This window comes from Episyrphus balteatus, chromosome 1, assembly GCF_945859705.1.
Source record: "Episyrphus balteatus chromosome 1, idEpiBalt1.1, whole genome shotgun sequence".
Classification (NCBI taxonomy): Eukaryota; Metazoa; Arthropoda; class Insecta; order Diptera; family Syrphidae; genus Episyrphus; species Episyrphus balteatus.
The window spans coordinates 100,953,330-100,968,254 of record NC_079134.1 but is presented as its reverse complement, the minus strand read 5'-3'; positions in this window follow the sequence as shown (position 1 = coordinate 100,968,254).

Below are 14,925 nucleotides of genomic sequence, written 5' to 3'. Positions count from 1 at the left end.
CAGTGAATGCTGAAGTTGCAAGAACAGATAGTATATAGCTCACAATTTTTGCAGTTACCAATATACATAATTCATCGAAATAAAATGAAATAAAAAGTTTAACTCAAACATATGTAAATACCTTGATTTTTTTCAAGAAGTTTTACAAGTTTTGAGGTCTTAAACAAATCAAAGTAAAATAGAGAACAAAATTTTAATTAAAAAAGAGGTTGTCTATAAAGCCGGTTTACGGACGATGATTTTACGTAATAACGTCGTAAGAAAGCAGGTTGTGTGCTTTTGTTTAAAATGAGTCAATTGAAGAGTTTATTTATTTTAAACAATCATAATTTACAACAATTAAAAACAGTCATTTTTTATGAAAAAAGTGAAAAAATCACTTCCATCACCCAAAAATCCATTTTTTTGATAAAACAACCTAAACAAAATTGTATACCACCTGAAAGCTAATTGCTTCAGCTCAAAATATATATATCGATCATGTCTATTAGACATCTATACAAAAAGAGCTAGCATTTTTTGAAATCGATCAATTTTTATCAAAAAAAAAGCAAAAAAAACATATAATTTTATCTTCTCACGCTATTGAATCAATTTTTTTCAATGACAACCTATAAAAATTTTATATCATGTGAAAGCTCATTATTTCATATGACGTTTCAATCTTATTTCTGCGATGCCTAGAAAAAAAGTTAGAATTTTTTAAGGCCAACCATGTCGAAATTCCAAACTGAAATTACGGTACTTCCCACACTAGTGGCTGTTCATGATCAACAGATCTCCACAGGTGCTTTGAGGTATTTCGCAAGTTTTTTAATTTAACATTGTGTAGCTTGTATGTAGTGAATATAAAGTTATGTGTGATAAATCAAAGGTAATATCACCAGGATGCTCAATAAAGTTAAATAAAATGTATACCTGCTCTAGATCAAAAGATATAACCTGTTGAAAAATAGAACTTTATTTTACCGTTATCTCAAAATTGTGACTAAAAAATAGTCCTGTCTATTATCTGTCTACAATATTAATTTCATTTATTTATCTGTTGAAGAAAAAAAGATAAAAATAAAAAACGGTAAAAAAACTCCTAACTTTTTTTTATTATCTTTCGAATGACGTTTTTCAAATTGTCAAAAAAAAAAAAAAGATTCCCTACCTATAATCACCATTTCGTCAACCTCGTGTTTATTACCGTTTCTATTAGGAGATAAATATACCTTTTCAGCAATGCATAAAACATGTAACTCGGTGAAACCACCTAGAATATATAAGCTGTCAAAGTTCAAAAATTCCATTTTTTTCGTCATTTATCCACCTTGACATCAAATTAAAGTATATATTTTCACAACAGCATGCTGTTTTAAAAATATATTCTAAAATAATATTTATTTCCAAATCAAACGAGGTATTTTTTATGAAAATCAGTTTAAAATTGGCTTAGAAAAAAAAAATTTCGATAAAGAAATTCGAACTTTTAGGTATAGAACAAAAATGTTATTTCGGAACGTAGTAAGATAACTTGGGCGCCAGGATTTGATAACGGGTTTTATAGAGGAGCTCATTACAAACATTTTTTTCTTTGGGAGGGGGGTCTATCTGCCCTCGTTAAGATGGGAGGGGCAGTTTTCTAAAAAAAATTATCAAAATAAAAAAAATTATAAAAAAAACAACGGCAACACTTACAGTAATAAATGATACCATTTCCGAAAGGCAAAACTGTACATTTAATTCTAGTTTTTAAATCAATATATTATAACCAATAGTTTTTGAAATAATCGATTTCAAAGTTAGAAATAGGCGAAAAAAAAATTTTTTAAACTCATTTTATACAAATTTTTTCCAGACTGTGAATTAAATAAAAAAATTACCTACACAGAAAACTGCCTCAATTGATTCCTTATCCCTCTACCGCATACCAAACCATATATGGTTTATCGATTTTATATCGATTTATTTCCGTTATATTACACCAAATGTCAAAAAGAAAAAACTATAATAAAACTACGTTTATTTTCTTATAATAAATCGGTTTTTATTATTATCGGTTTTTATTATTATTATTTTTTGGCATTTTTTCCAAAACACCATATATGGGTTATCATGCGAAGTCCATCCCCATCTTATCCCGAAACTTCAATTCACTCACCACAACCAAGGGCAAAAGTCGTTGAATTCAGTGCCAACTGGAAACATCGACCATATCCCTGAATGGCAAAAAAAACGCCAATATGTCAAATTTGCGTACTGAAGACGTACACAATGGGCCTTACCAATAATCAAATTTAAAGCTCAGTTAAATATTTAACTGAGCTTTAAATATTTCTCCATACCAATAACCAATTTAATAGTCAGGTTAAGGGTTAACGCCACGTTAATTTTATAGTTGAGAAACTGAACTATAAACGCACGGTTAAATGTAAACGCACGGTTTGCAATGTCATTTGACAGCAAAAAAAAATTTGTCAAGTCACGAGTTGTTGAGAAAAATTAATAACATTGGCGGCAATTTATTAAATAAGAAAATGGAAAAATGTATTGTTTATAAATATTTATGTTTTTATTAATAAATATTCATTACTTTCAGAAAAGGCTGAAAAAGAAAACTAACCCCCTGAATACAATGTTGTAGCTGTGGCTGTAGCTTGTAGCGCAAGTTCAAGAATTCTCAACTTTTTGCTCAGCTGACGCCATTGTTGTTTCCCTCAGTAAAATTTTGGCAGTACTACAAGCCACAGCTACACCATTGTATTCAGCAAGTTAAAAAGAAATAAAACTGCAAATTTTCATCGTCGTACCTACTTCACGACATGATAGAAGAACTTTTTTTAAGCACTTTTGGCTTCCTTGCTTGGGCTCCATTTTTTAACTTTTACAACCAAAATAGAAATATATGAAGATATGTAGGTATTTTGTAGTTATGTTTGTGTTCATTATTACATTACATGCATAAAATGTCACTTCAATGATGTCATTTTGACAACAAATGTAATAGATCTGGTAATAGAAGCACAATTAGTTAAACGCGTGTTTATTTTGATTATTAGTATACACTCAATTTAACGCGACGGTAAAATTTAACCCGACGATACTTAAACGTGTGTTTAGCGATTCATTATTGGTAAGGCCCAATGTGTAGAAAATGGAATGCGTTCTTCTGCTACAATGATATAAGAAAGAGTTTAAATAAATTCCATGAATAAGAAAAATCCATTGTAGTTAAAACATACTTTACAAAACAAACCTTGAATGCATACTAACCCATATATGGTTTATGTTTCCAAAAATTTATATATATGTAAAAAAATAAAAATTTGTATGTAATACCTTTTTTCAACCCCTAATAAAGCTAAAAAATTGTAAAAAAAAATGTTTATATCACTTCGATCATAATTCATGCAGTAGAGGGTTAACAAACAGTGAATTCTATATGTTTCTATGTCTATAATTGAAAAATATTTTATCAGATTTTTCTTTTTTCAAAATATTTTTTGTTTTTATTTGTTTTTATTTTTCAATTTTCTCAAAAACTAGAAGACATAGAAACATATACACTGAACCAAAAAGGTACATAAAATTAATGAATTTGTACATTAAATTAATGTGAAAATTCATGGCAAATGAGCCAATGTACAAATTCATTAAATTTAAGAATCTTTTTATGAACAAATTCATAAGCCAATGAATCTTTCTTAAAATTTAAGAATAAGTTCTTAAATTTTAAGAATTCTGTTCATAAACGAATTCGAAAATTTTTGAACATGTTTAAGAAAAGTTTCTTAGATTTTAAGAAAAGTTTCTTACATTTTAAGATTATTTCTTAAATTTTATGATTTTTTTTCATAAATTTCGTAAAAATTTAAATGAAATTTTGCTTAAATTTTATGAAAAAAATCATAAAAACTATGAATTTTTCTTAAAGTTTTATGATTGTTTTCATAAAATATAATACACTTTTCATTAAAATTTATGCAGTTATTTATATAAATGCATATAATACATTACCATTCCAAGCCTTTAATTTGTTCCTAAAAAATTGTATTCCAAACAAACAAACAGCAAAAGAAAACAACCCAAAATCTTAAACAAAAAAATGAAAATTGTTTTTAAAAATAAAAGAAATTATTAAGTTTAAACGTTATAAAAATGTTTTATTGATCACTATCACTATAAATCTCACTATAAATTAAATTTTTAATTTAATTTTAGTTCTTTAATGGATGCAACATCTGGAAAGATAGAAAAAAGTTTGTAGATATTAGTAAAATGAATATGTAGTATTTGGTTTAAAAAATCGAAATAGCAAGAAGGTTAAATTATCTAATTCTTACCTTATTGTAATCGGCAGCATTAGACTCTGGAGCTGAAAAAAAAACAATACAAAATTGAATAAGTTGGGGAAAGATAAAAATATAAAGAATTTAGGTACCTATATGAGAAATGTTGATAATATTAAGTTAAAACAAAATTTAAATATTTAGAGAAATAAAATAAAATGCAACACTTACTAAATTCAATGTTTTGCTTTAGTTTGCAATGACAATTTCAGGTGTACAGGATTTGTTGAGAATCGCCTTTAATATGGTTTTTATTTTGTGTTGATTTTTCCCCCTTTTCCGGTCCAAAGTTGAAGATTACGTACGTGCCTCCATATTTCACAAAAATATCAAATTACGATTTTCTATTTTAAAATATGCACCTATAACAAAAAAAAAAATAAAATATATTTAATAAATAAAATAAAGCAATTTTTAACATTATATGTTTTTGTACTTATCTGAGTATATGTGAAAGAGGCAACAGGAACCAACAATATTTTACACTTTTGAAATGAACTTATACTCTTCATAATTGTCTACGTGGTTAAAAAGCTTAAGACTATAAACAATATTGTCTTTTATTCACAAACTTTTATAACTTGTTTCGGCAACGACCGTCCACTTTGAATATCAGATTTTAAATTAAATCCTCAAAGAAATCTTTCTAAGGCATAGATTCAGAACAACAGTTATTATTTTCTAGATTGATGAAAAAGTACATAGACTTTAAGAAAATATACTTAAACACTCAAAACGTAAGAATTTTTTCATTAATTATATGTATACTTTCATAATATTTAATGAATTAATTCTTAAATTTTGGAAAAATATGAATTTCGAACATAAAAAGTATGAACAGATTCTTAAATTTTAAGAATAAGTTCTTAATACCGAATACAGGATAACGGTAAAATATTCCTTGTTTTTCAATTAATGAAAAAATATATTCATTTTAAGAAAAAAATACATTCATTTTAAGAAAAAATACTTAAAAACACAAAATTTATGAACTTCTTACAAATGTTATTTTGAAAATAGATTTTTTTTAATTTTAAAAGGGAAAAAGTCAATTTTAAAAATTATTTTAACTCAAAATACAACTGAATGGAAAATAATAGTGAATTTCATTCATAAAAGTATGTCCAGATTCTAATATTCAGCAAAATATTCTTTCAAATTGGAGCTAGAAGTTTATGAATTTATTCATAAACCTTCGTATTTGTTCTTAAAAAAAATTCATAAAAATTTTTTCCATAGGAAAATTTTTATGAAAACTGATTCTTAAATTTTATGAATCTTTCTTAAAACTAAACTTTTTTTTTAAGACTTTGTGCTTAAATTTAATGAATTTTTCTTAAAAATGTATGAATTTTGGTTTATGAACGAGATTCATAGTTTTTAAGAATAATACTTTTTTCAGTGTAGTTTTCACTCTTCGATAAGGAATCAATTGAGGCAGTTTTCTGTGTAAGTAATTTTTTTATCAAAATTCACAGTCTGGAAAAAATAGTATAAAATGAGTTTAAAAAAAAATTTGTTTCGCCTATTTTTAACTTTGAAATCGATTGTTTCAAAAACTATTGTTTATAATATATTGATTTAAATTAGAATTAAATGTATAATTTTGCCTTTCGGAAATGGTATCATTTATTACTCTAAGTGTTGCCGTTGTTTTTTAATAATTTTTTTTTATTTTGATAATTTTTTTTTAGAAAACTGTCCTTCCCACCTAAACGGGGAGAGATAGACCCCCCTCCCAAAGAAAAAATCGAAAATGGGTACAAATTTGACGAAGCTAGATTTTTTTCAATGGGTGAAGGTCAACTGTTTTTTGCCCCTAACTCCAGATTTTGGGGGTGTTAGGGACTTTTTAAAGACCTATCACAAAACGTGATAGGTCTCCGCCTGCGTATTTTAAAACCTCGTTTTTGTAACACCGTGTAATGAGAATAAAACTAAAACGAAAGAGTATCTCCACTCTTCATGATTTCTTCCACATACATTAGTAAAAAATCAGATTTGGCTTTTGCGAGGAAGGTACCTATCAACGTTATACCTTCCAGGATAGAAGAATATGTATATGTTTTCCTTTTGAGATTGCAAATGAAAATCAGTAATTTATTAGAAAACTAAACACGAGAAAATGATTCCATCGCCAGATTATTCAATTAAAAATTATTTTTACATCGTGAAAATTAAAATCAAACTGAATATGAATGAATTTTTCGAAAGATTCTTTTAACATGCGTTAGACAAGAGCTTTTAAGGAACATAACATGAAACCCGAAATCTGCTTATGTCCTCCGGCAGAAAAACCTTTAATTTAAGAAGACAACGGCAGACGGTTCAGAAACAACAAATAGCAGTAATAATTATTGAGTGGCATTATCATAATAGGCAAAAGAACGTGTTCTTCAAAATCGAGCGTGTTTTTTCGTTACCTTGAATTTGTTGTTGGTTTTTCTTTGATATATAACTTACAGTTAGAATTCCGACCAAGAATGAACAAAATATAATCAGTCAGCACCCCACACAACTCCAGATTATATGGCATTCCCAGTGTGCCAGAGAAACCTATGTAATAAGAAAAGGACTATTACAGAACAAAAAAAGAAAAAACAACACAAGATTGAACAAGATTACATCGGAAGTAAAGGACGTGACTAAGGAGCTTAATGAAATAATTGAAATTCCGGTAGCTGACAACAAAAAGTTAAAGCAAAAGGTGTTTTGTTTTATATTAGTAACTTGGGTATTATGAAGCCTTTGACGTAGAATAAAATTCAAGCTGACTGGATAACCCCTGACAAGTTCCATTGGAGTGAAAGCAAAAATATCGAGATGTTTTCAAAAGAAAAAAATAGGACTCTCTTTTATATTTTTAGAATTCTAAAAGGAGTTTGATGCAAAAAACAAAATAGAAAGATTGGGAAATATTACTTGAAAAAAGTAATACAAAACTGTTAAAGAGAATTCAATAATGTTTATGTATTTATGCAAATTTCTTAACCGACTTTGTGCGGATTGAAACATCCTTAAGCAAAATTGAATTCTACAAAAATACTCAGAGGAAAGCTTTACATTAAACATAAACATATATACGGTTCATAATGAGTGTGTTTCTTTATTTTTTCGTATAAGGAATATAGAATAGACCGGCTAGAAAAAATAGTTTATCCAGAACGCAAAAATAAAGAAATAGCCTAAAAAGAATGTCAATCAGATGTTCAACTTAATTTTTTAGTTAAAAGACAAACACACAGGGGCGAATGGAGAAAAAAATTTCGGGGGGTTTCAAAAAATTAATTACCTAACCATTTTGTTTGTATTATTTATAAGCCACGTGGACAATTTTTCGCCCGAAATATTTTTGTTCGTCCGGAATTTAAAAAGCTATTGGAAGTTGCATCGGAGTGAAATAAAAATTTTCCGCTAAACTGGTTTTTGTTTTTCACTAAAGTTTAAGTAAGCAGCTTTCCTCGCATTTTAACTGAAAAAAAGTTCAAAATACGAGGAGTTTTCGGACGCGAACAAAATGTCGACCGCAACTCACAAATTGTACGTTTGAGAAAAACTTCTTCAAAGTTTTGGAAACTCATGCATTCTTATGGAAACTTGTGCTACGGAAATTCATAGTTTAGGCTTCAAGGCAAAAATTGGAGCATTGGGATCCATGCAGTGAATAGAGGGACCGATAACAAGTAAAATGATACATTTTGGAGTTGTGCCGACGATATATCGTCGCTTAAAAAGCGAGCGGGATCTTAAGGTAGTGGGGGGTTGACATGGGACTCAACCACCAGAACGAATCAATGAACAAACCAATCTTTGTCATTTTTTTAACTGTGTAAATGGTTCAAAAGCGGAACATAGACCGACCGACGAAAATACACTTCCGGCTTAGTGTGGATGCAGAATTGAAGAGGGGTTTCTTCATGCAGGACCCACCAATCAATCCACATTCACATAGCGAAATTATAACATAATATCTTCTTTAGCTTCGCTCTCTTGGGAACATTTATCTACTGTTTCACAGCTTTTATAAGTCCTTAAGTTTGTGAATTTCAGCAGTGAATTAATGTTTAGTTTTTTTTTAACAAAAAATTTCGGGGGGGGGAGGTTAAAACCCCCAAATCCCGTCATTCCGTAATTCTTAAAATAACACAGCCAAATTAAAATAAAAAACTTCTGACCTGGGGGGGCGCGGTGCGACTATAGGTTTGCTCGTTGTGAGCTCTAGGGCACTCCGGGTCACTCCGAATTCACTGTCAAGCGTTTTTTGTAGCTCCTTTTTCAACCAGAGTTATATCCTCTGTGTTCGATGTTCGCTCTGAACGCACCCTGAACAGGAACACCTCTGGGTATTTTGTCAGAGTGCGGTATTCAGAGTTATCAAAATCAAATCAGCTGTTGTCATTTAAGAAAAAACAAAATAGTTTGGAGTGCGAAAATTGATTTGTCGTTTATGGATACAAAATTTGTGTATCCACAAATGAGATTATTCACGAAATTCATGAAATAAGAAACTAAATAAATTAAAAAATGTCAAAACAGAAATCAGCTGATGAAACTAGAGCTCTGAGGTGTTCGATGTAAAATAAAACCCGAGAAACTCTGATTTTTTTGACAGTTGATTGACATGAATCAGAGTGCCCTGGAGCGGGAAAACAACGAACAGACCTCATGTAATTTATTTGTTTTTTTTTTTTTTATCGCTGAAATTGAATCCGAATTCCATTTTACCCCATCACATACGGTTTCCGAGATAACCTCCAAAAAAACTCCAAAAAAATGTTGGGTTTAAAGTGCCTGTGAACACTTTTTGAGGTCATCTAGTAAAACCTGACCTGATCGAGTGAAATGAACTTCCGATTCAGTTTCAGTGACTAAAAAAAAGTGGTTGTCTGTAAAGTCGGTTCACGGACGATAATTTTACGTGATAACGTCATAAGAAAACAGGCTATGTGCTTTTGTTTATAAGAAATAATTTTTTTATATAACAACCTAGGTCTAATAATTTTATACCATCTGAAAGCCTATTATATTTATATCGCGTATGACTGTGCGACATCTACAAAAAGAGCTAGAGTTTTTTTAACCCAATCAGTTTTCATCAAAAAAAGCAAAAAATATCAATCTTTTTCATATTCTCACGCTATTAAATTTATTTTTTTTCTATTAAATTTTATATCATAATAAAGCTTATTATTTTACCTTTCATATGACGCTTCAATCATATTTCTTCGATGTCTACAAAAAAAGTTAAAATTTTTTAAAGCCAACCATGTCGAAATTTCAAATTGATAATACGGTACTTCCCACTCTGGTGGCTGGTCATGGTCATGGGCAACAGATCTCAACAGTTGTTTTGAGGTATTTCTGAAGTTTTTTAATTTAACATTGTGTAGCTTGTAGTAAATGTACCGTTATGTGTGATACATGAAATGAAAGGTAATATTATTAACACGCTCAATAAAGTTAAATCTGACCTAGATCAAAAGAAAGAACGCGTTGAAAAATAGAACTTTATTTAACCGTTATCTCATAACTGTGACCACAAAATTGATTCGCACATATATAGAGGTCCGTCAAGCTGGGTACGCCACAACCGAAAATCCAAAATCTGAGTATGCAGGAATTTGTTGCTAATTTGTTGCTAATTTGTTACCCCAATCCCGAATTTGTTGCTCCTGCCCTTACCCCTTAAAACTGTGGCGTGCCCAGCTTGACGTCAAGCTGGGTACGCCACAAATTAAAATTCAAAATTTCAAAAATGTAAGTATGCAGGAATTTGTTGCTAATTTGTTGCTAATTTGTTACCCTAATTTCGAATTTGTTGCTCCACGTTTTGCCCTTCAAATGCACATTAACAGATTATGCAAAAAAGCTAAATCGCCCAAAAATTATCGCACAGTCAAAAAAGTGGTATCAATAGAAAGAGGTCCTTGAAACCTTTTCAAAAAGGTCCATATCAAGTTTTTATTCCAATCCCTTCATGTCCAAAATGCCTTGTGGAGCTTGAATGCATTTGTGGAACATATGTGGATGAAACGAAAAAACGCAAAAACACGTAATACTCAAAATTTCAAAAAAATAAGTATGCAGTAATTTGTTGCTAATTTGTTGCTAATTTGTTACCCCAATCCCGAATTTGTTGCTCCCCCCCTTACCCCTTAAATCTGTGGCGTACCCAGCTTGACGTCAAGCTGGGTACGCCACAACGCAAATTTGAAAATCTGAGTATGCAGGAATTTGTTGCTAATTTGTTGCTAATTTGTTACCCCAATCTTGAATTTGTTGCTCCACGATTTGACCTTCAAATCGACTGCAAAAGATGCAATTTTGTGGAGACTTTTTATCTATACGCTTTTTCAAAAAACTAAAAACGCCAAATTTTTGACAGAATTTGTTGCTCTGCGAAAAGCTATTTTTAAATTTTCTATCATTAATTTATCCCATCTTACAGGAGGAAAAATAATTTTTCGATGACGTCATCCAACAACTCAAAAAATCGTAATACTCAAAATTTCAAAAAAATAAGTATGCAGTAATTTGTTGCTAGTTTGTTGCTAATTTGTTACCCCAATCCCGAATTTGTTGCTCCCCCCCTTACCCCTTAAATCTGTGGCGTACCCAGCTTGACGTCAAGCTGGGTACGCCACAGATTTAAGGGGTAAGGGGGGGAGCAACAAATTCGGGATTGGGGTAACAAATTAGCAACAAATTAGCAACAAATTACTGCATACTTATTTTTTTGAAATTTTGAGTATTACGTGTTTTTGCGTTTTTTCGTTTCATCCACATATGTTCCACAAATGCATTCAAGCTCCACAAGGCATTTTGGACATGAAGGGATTGGAATAAAAACTTGATATGGACCTTTTTGAAAAGGTTTCAAGGACCTCTTTCTATTGATACCACTTTTTTGACTGTGCGATAATTTTTGGGCGATTTAGCTTTTTTGCATAATCTGTTAATGTGCATTTGAAGGGCAAAACGTGGAGCAACAAATTCGAAATTAGGGTAACAAATTAGCAACAAATTAGCAACAAATTCCTGCATGCTTACATTTTTGAAATTTTAAATTTTAATTTGTGGCGTACCCAGCTTGACGTCAAGCTGGGCACGCCACAGTTTTAAGGGGTAAGGGCAGGAGCAACAAATTCGGGATTGGGGTAACAAATTAGCAACAAATTAGCAACAAATTCCTGCATACTCAGATTTTGGATTTTCGGTTGTGGCGTACCCAGCTTGACGGACCTCATATATAGTCCTGCCTATTATCTATTAACAGTATAAATTTCAATAATTTATCTGTTGAAGAAAAAAATATAAAAATAAAAAACGGTTAAAACCGGTCAAAAAACTTGGGACAAAAAAAAATTGTTTTTCCCGTTAATCGGTAAAAAACCATAAGAATACCAATTTTTTGCGCAAGCATGCGCACGGTCATAGACTATAATATGTTCTAAAACGAAAAATTTATACAAATAAAAACACCCTAAAAAAGTAGTTATTTTTCAAAAATTCATATTTCAAGACGCAGAGACTTAAAGAAAAAATCCGTATCAGACCCCTAAATGTAATTTTTATTATCTTTTGAATGACGTTTTTCAAATTGTCAAAAAAAAATTTTACCCTACCTATAGTCACTACTTTGTCAAAGGTCTACCTCATGTTTTAGTTTTAAGAAATCATTTATAACTTGGTTTTGAAATTTTTTAGAATTTTTTTGGTACTAATATCAGCCTTACAATAAATTCATCCATCGATTAAAAATAAATTCAACTTTCTACAGCATTGCGTTTAGAAAATAGCCACTTTTTCAATTTTGTTTTACCCCTATTTACCCTATTAAATGACGAATTTTTTTTGAAACTCTACAAATTTATTCAACTATGGGTTATTATCTTTCAAATAAGCTATAGAAGATTTTTGAATCTCCAATAGTTTATTTTTAATGTTTAATTTAAATTTTTGTCGCACTGCTAAAAATTTCAAGTGGAACGGGAGAAAATGGCGTCACTTTTTCGTGGTGGCTGCCATGGTTCATCGATTTATAAGACGTTATCACGTCAAAAAATATTTTGAATACAACGGCAAAACTTACTAACCATAAACGACCATATTATTCATTAGTTTAAAAACACATCTGGATACTGGATGTAAAGATATTTAAATCCAAAAATTAATCCAAATCCATAATATTCACTACTTTAATCCAAATTTATATCCAATTTAGTTACATCCAAATAAATTTAAACTCTCTGGAAGCCTGTTTTGCTTTAAAAATCCAGATGTTAAAATAAGTTTTCAAAGTTATCAGTTGTTTTTTTCAAATTTTTTGAAAAGGAGAAATGTGTTTTGAAAAAGATAAATGCAAATTATAAAAAATGTTTTGAATAGTCACATAATTTATTTTTAGTGTATAGGTAATATAATAAGAACAAAAAATTAAATCTTGGGAATTCGGATTTGAGCCATTGCAATTAAAATTAACTTTATTCCAAACTAAGTCCAGAGTGAATATTATGGCCGTTAATCTCGTAGGTATAGATTTCTCAGTTACAGTGTTCAACCACACATTGAAATAAATTTAAATATAAATTAAAACATATTGTATAACTTTATAAAAGAAATGAATTTACTAGACATTGAATTAAAATATTAAACAATTTATTAAAAATCTTGTCTTTAATTTTTTTTAAGATCACATATTACATATCACATATTAAATTCTTAATCTAACTTAATTCTAAACTTAAAATTAATAAAAATTCTTAATATTCAGCTTCAATCCTGAAAAAGAAAAAAAAAAATTGTATTATATGTTGCAAAGGTAAAATATCATCAATTTACCCTATTTTATAAATGCAATGTTAATAAAAAAAAAAATTGCAAATTTATGTCCATTGGAGCGCCAGCAAAATCCAATTGCCTAATAAGGGAGTTGGAACCTACAAATGAAAGAAAAATTAAATTAAATTGCTTTAGTTTCATATTTGTAAACTATTAGCACTAAATTACAATCAAAAAACATCACATAAAGCAAAAAATGAACAATTTACATTGAAGTTGCAATTTGCAACCCTTATTTCAAAACACACAACGTCACAAGTTTATTTTTTTTTGTATAAAATATACATAAACAATTAAAATAAACAAATATAATCACTTGAATGATTAAATGAAAATGTTTAATTGTATATAAACAATTAAATACACAAATTTACAACAAAAAGGTTTATCAAAAATAACCTACAAAATACACATATTATTTTTACTAAAATTTCACTTATAAATTTATGTCCCCGAACAAATACACATTAAATTTAATTAATTTAACAATCTTTCAATATTTTTACAATAAAAAATTAAACAAAACACAAAAATTTCACGAATAAAACAAACAAATAAAGTTAAACGTCACTTGTAAACATGCGCGAACAAACAAAGTTGTTTTGACGAAACAACTTTATAAACCGAGATTAAAAAACTTATTCACAATACAAATATTTAGTTGGGGAACAATAATTTTGTAATGAATTATTAAAAATGTTAATAATTTATTAATAATTTAATTTTTTATAATTTCCAATAGATCCAATGAGTGAAAAAGAGACAAACATATATACCGACAGCAACAAACAATCATATGAAAGTTAAGCAACTGGAAAAAAAATGCTGCCAAGGCTCATTATTTTCAATAAACTTTTACAAATTTGAATGGCAGCACCAAAGCTCGAATAAGAGTATAAAAGGGCGAAAATTTTCTGAAGAAACTCACTTTTTCCCGACATTCCAAGCGAGAAGGATCATACAAAATTGTAAGTTGTAAATCAAATTGAAATTGTTTTACGAATATATACGTAAAACAAATATAATTTGATATATTTTTTAACATTAACATTTAACACTAAATAGTAAAGAAAAGGTGGAATTCGAAGTTGAAATCGATCGATGACAATATACGTCGTTCGAATATAATCTCGAAAAAAACGTTTTTTTAGTTGTGATTGTTAGTACCTAATTAATTAACATAAAGTAGTATTTATAATTAAAATTCGATTGAAAGTGTTTGACGGCAATATACGTCAAGCACAAATCATTCGAAAATAGTTATTTATATTAAATTTAATTAATTAAGCATTATCCAATAATTGTTAAGAAATTAAACGGATAATAAAACTTACATTTATTAATAAAATTATCACCGCTTCCGACTTCTTATTTTTATGAATTTTGAACCTTCGTCGAATACATACAATTGTAAGTATCAACGTTGGTCAAAAAACATACAGAGTGACTTAAATAATTTTTATAATTTGTGGGCAAATAGTCCACTGAAAATAGATTTGGTTCGGTTGTATGTACATATGTCTGAAAAATAATTCGCAACTGCAATTCGGATTCCAAATACGAAAAAACATTAGTACAGACACTCAACCCCCTATTTTTCACAAAAAATAGCGGTACTAATTTGGTTGCCATTTTGTTTTGAACCGTTTTACGACTCTCGCTTATAGTTCAGCTAGGTTTTCGTGTTGAGAAAAATGTTCAAAGTTGTATTAAATTGCATTTCCCAAAAACACAAAAAACCTACCATTTA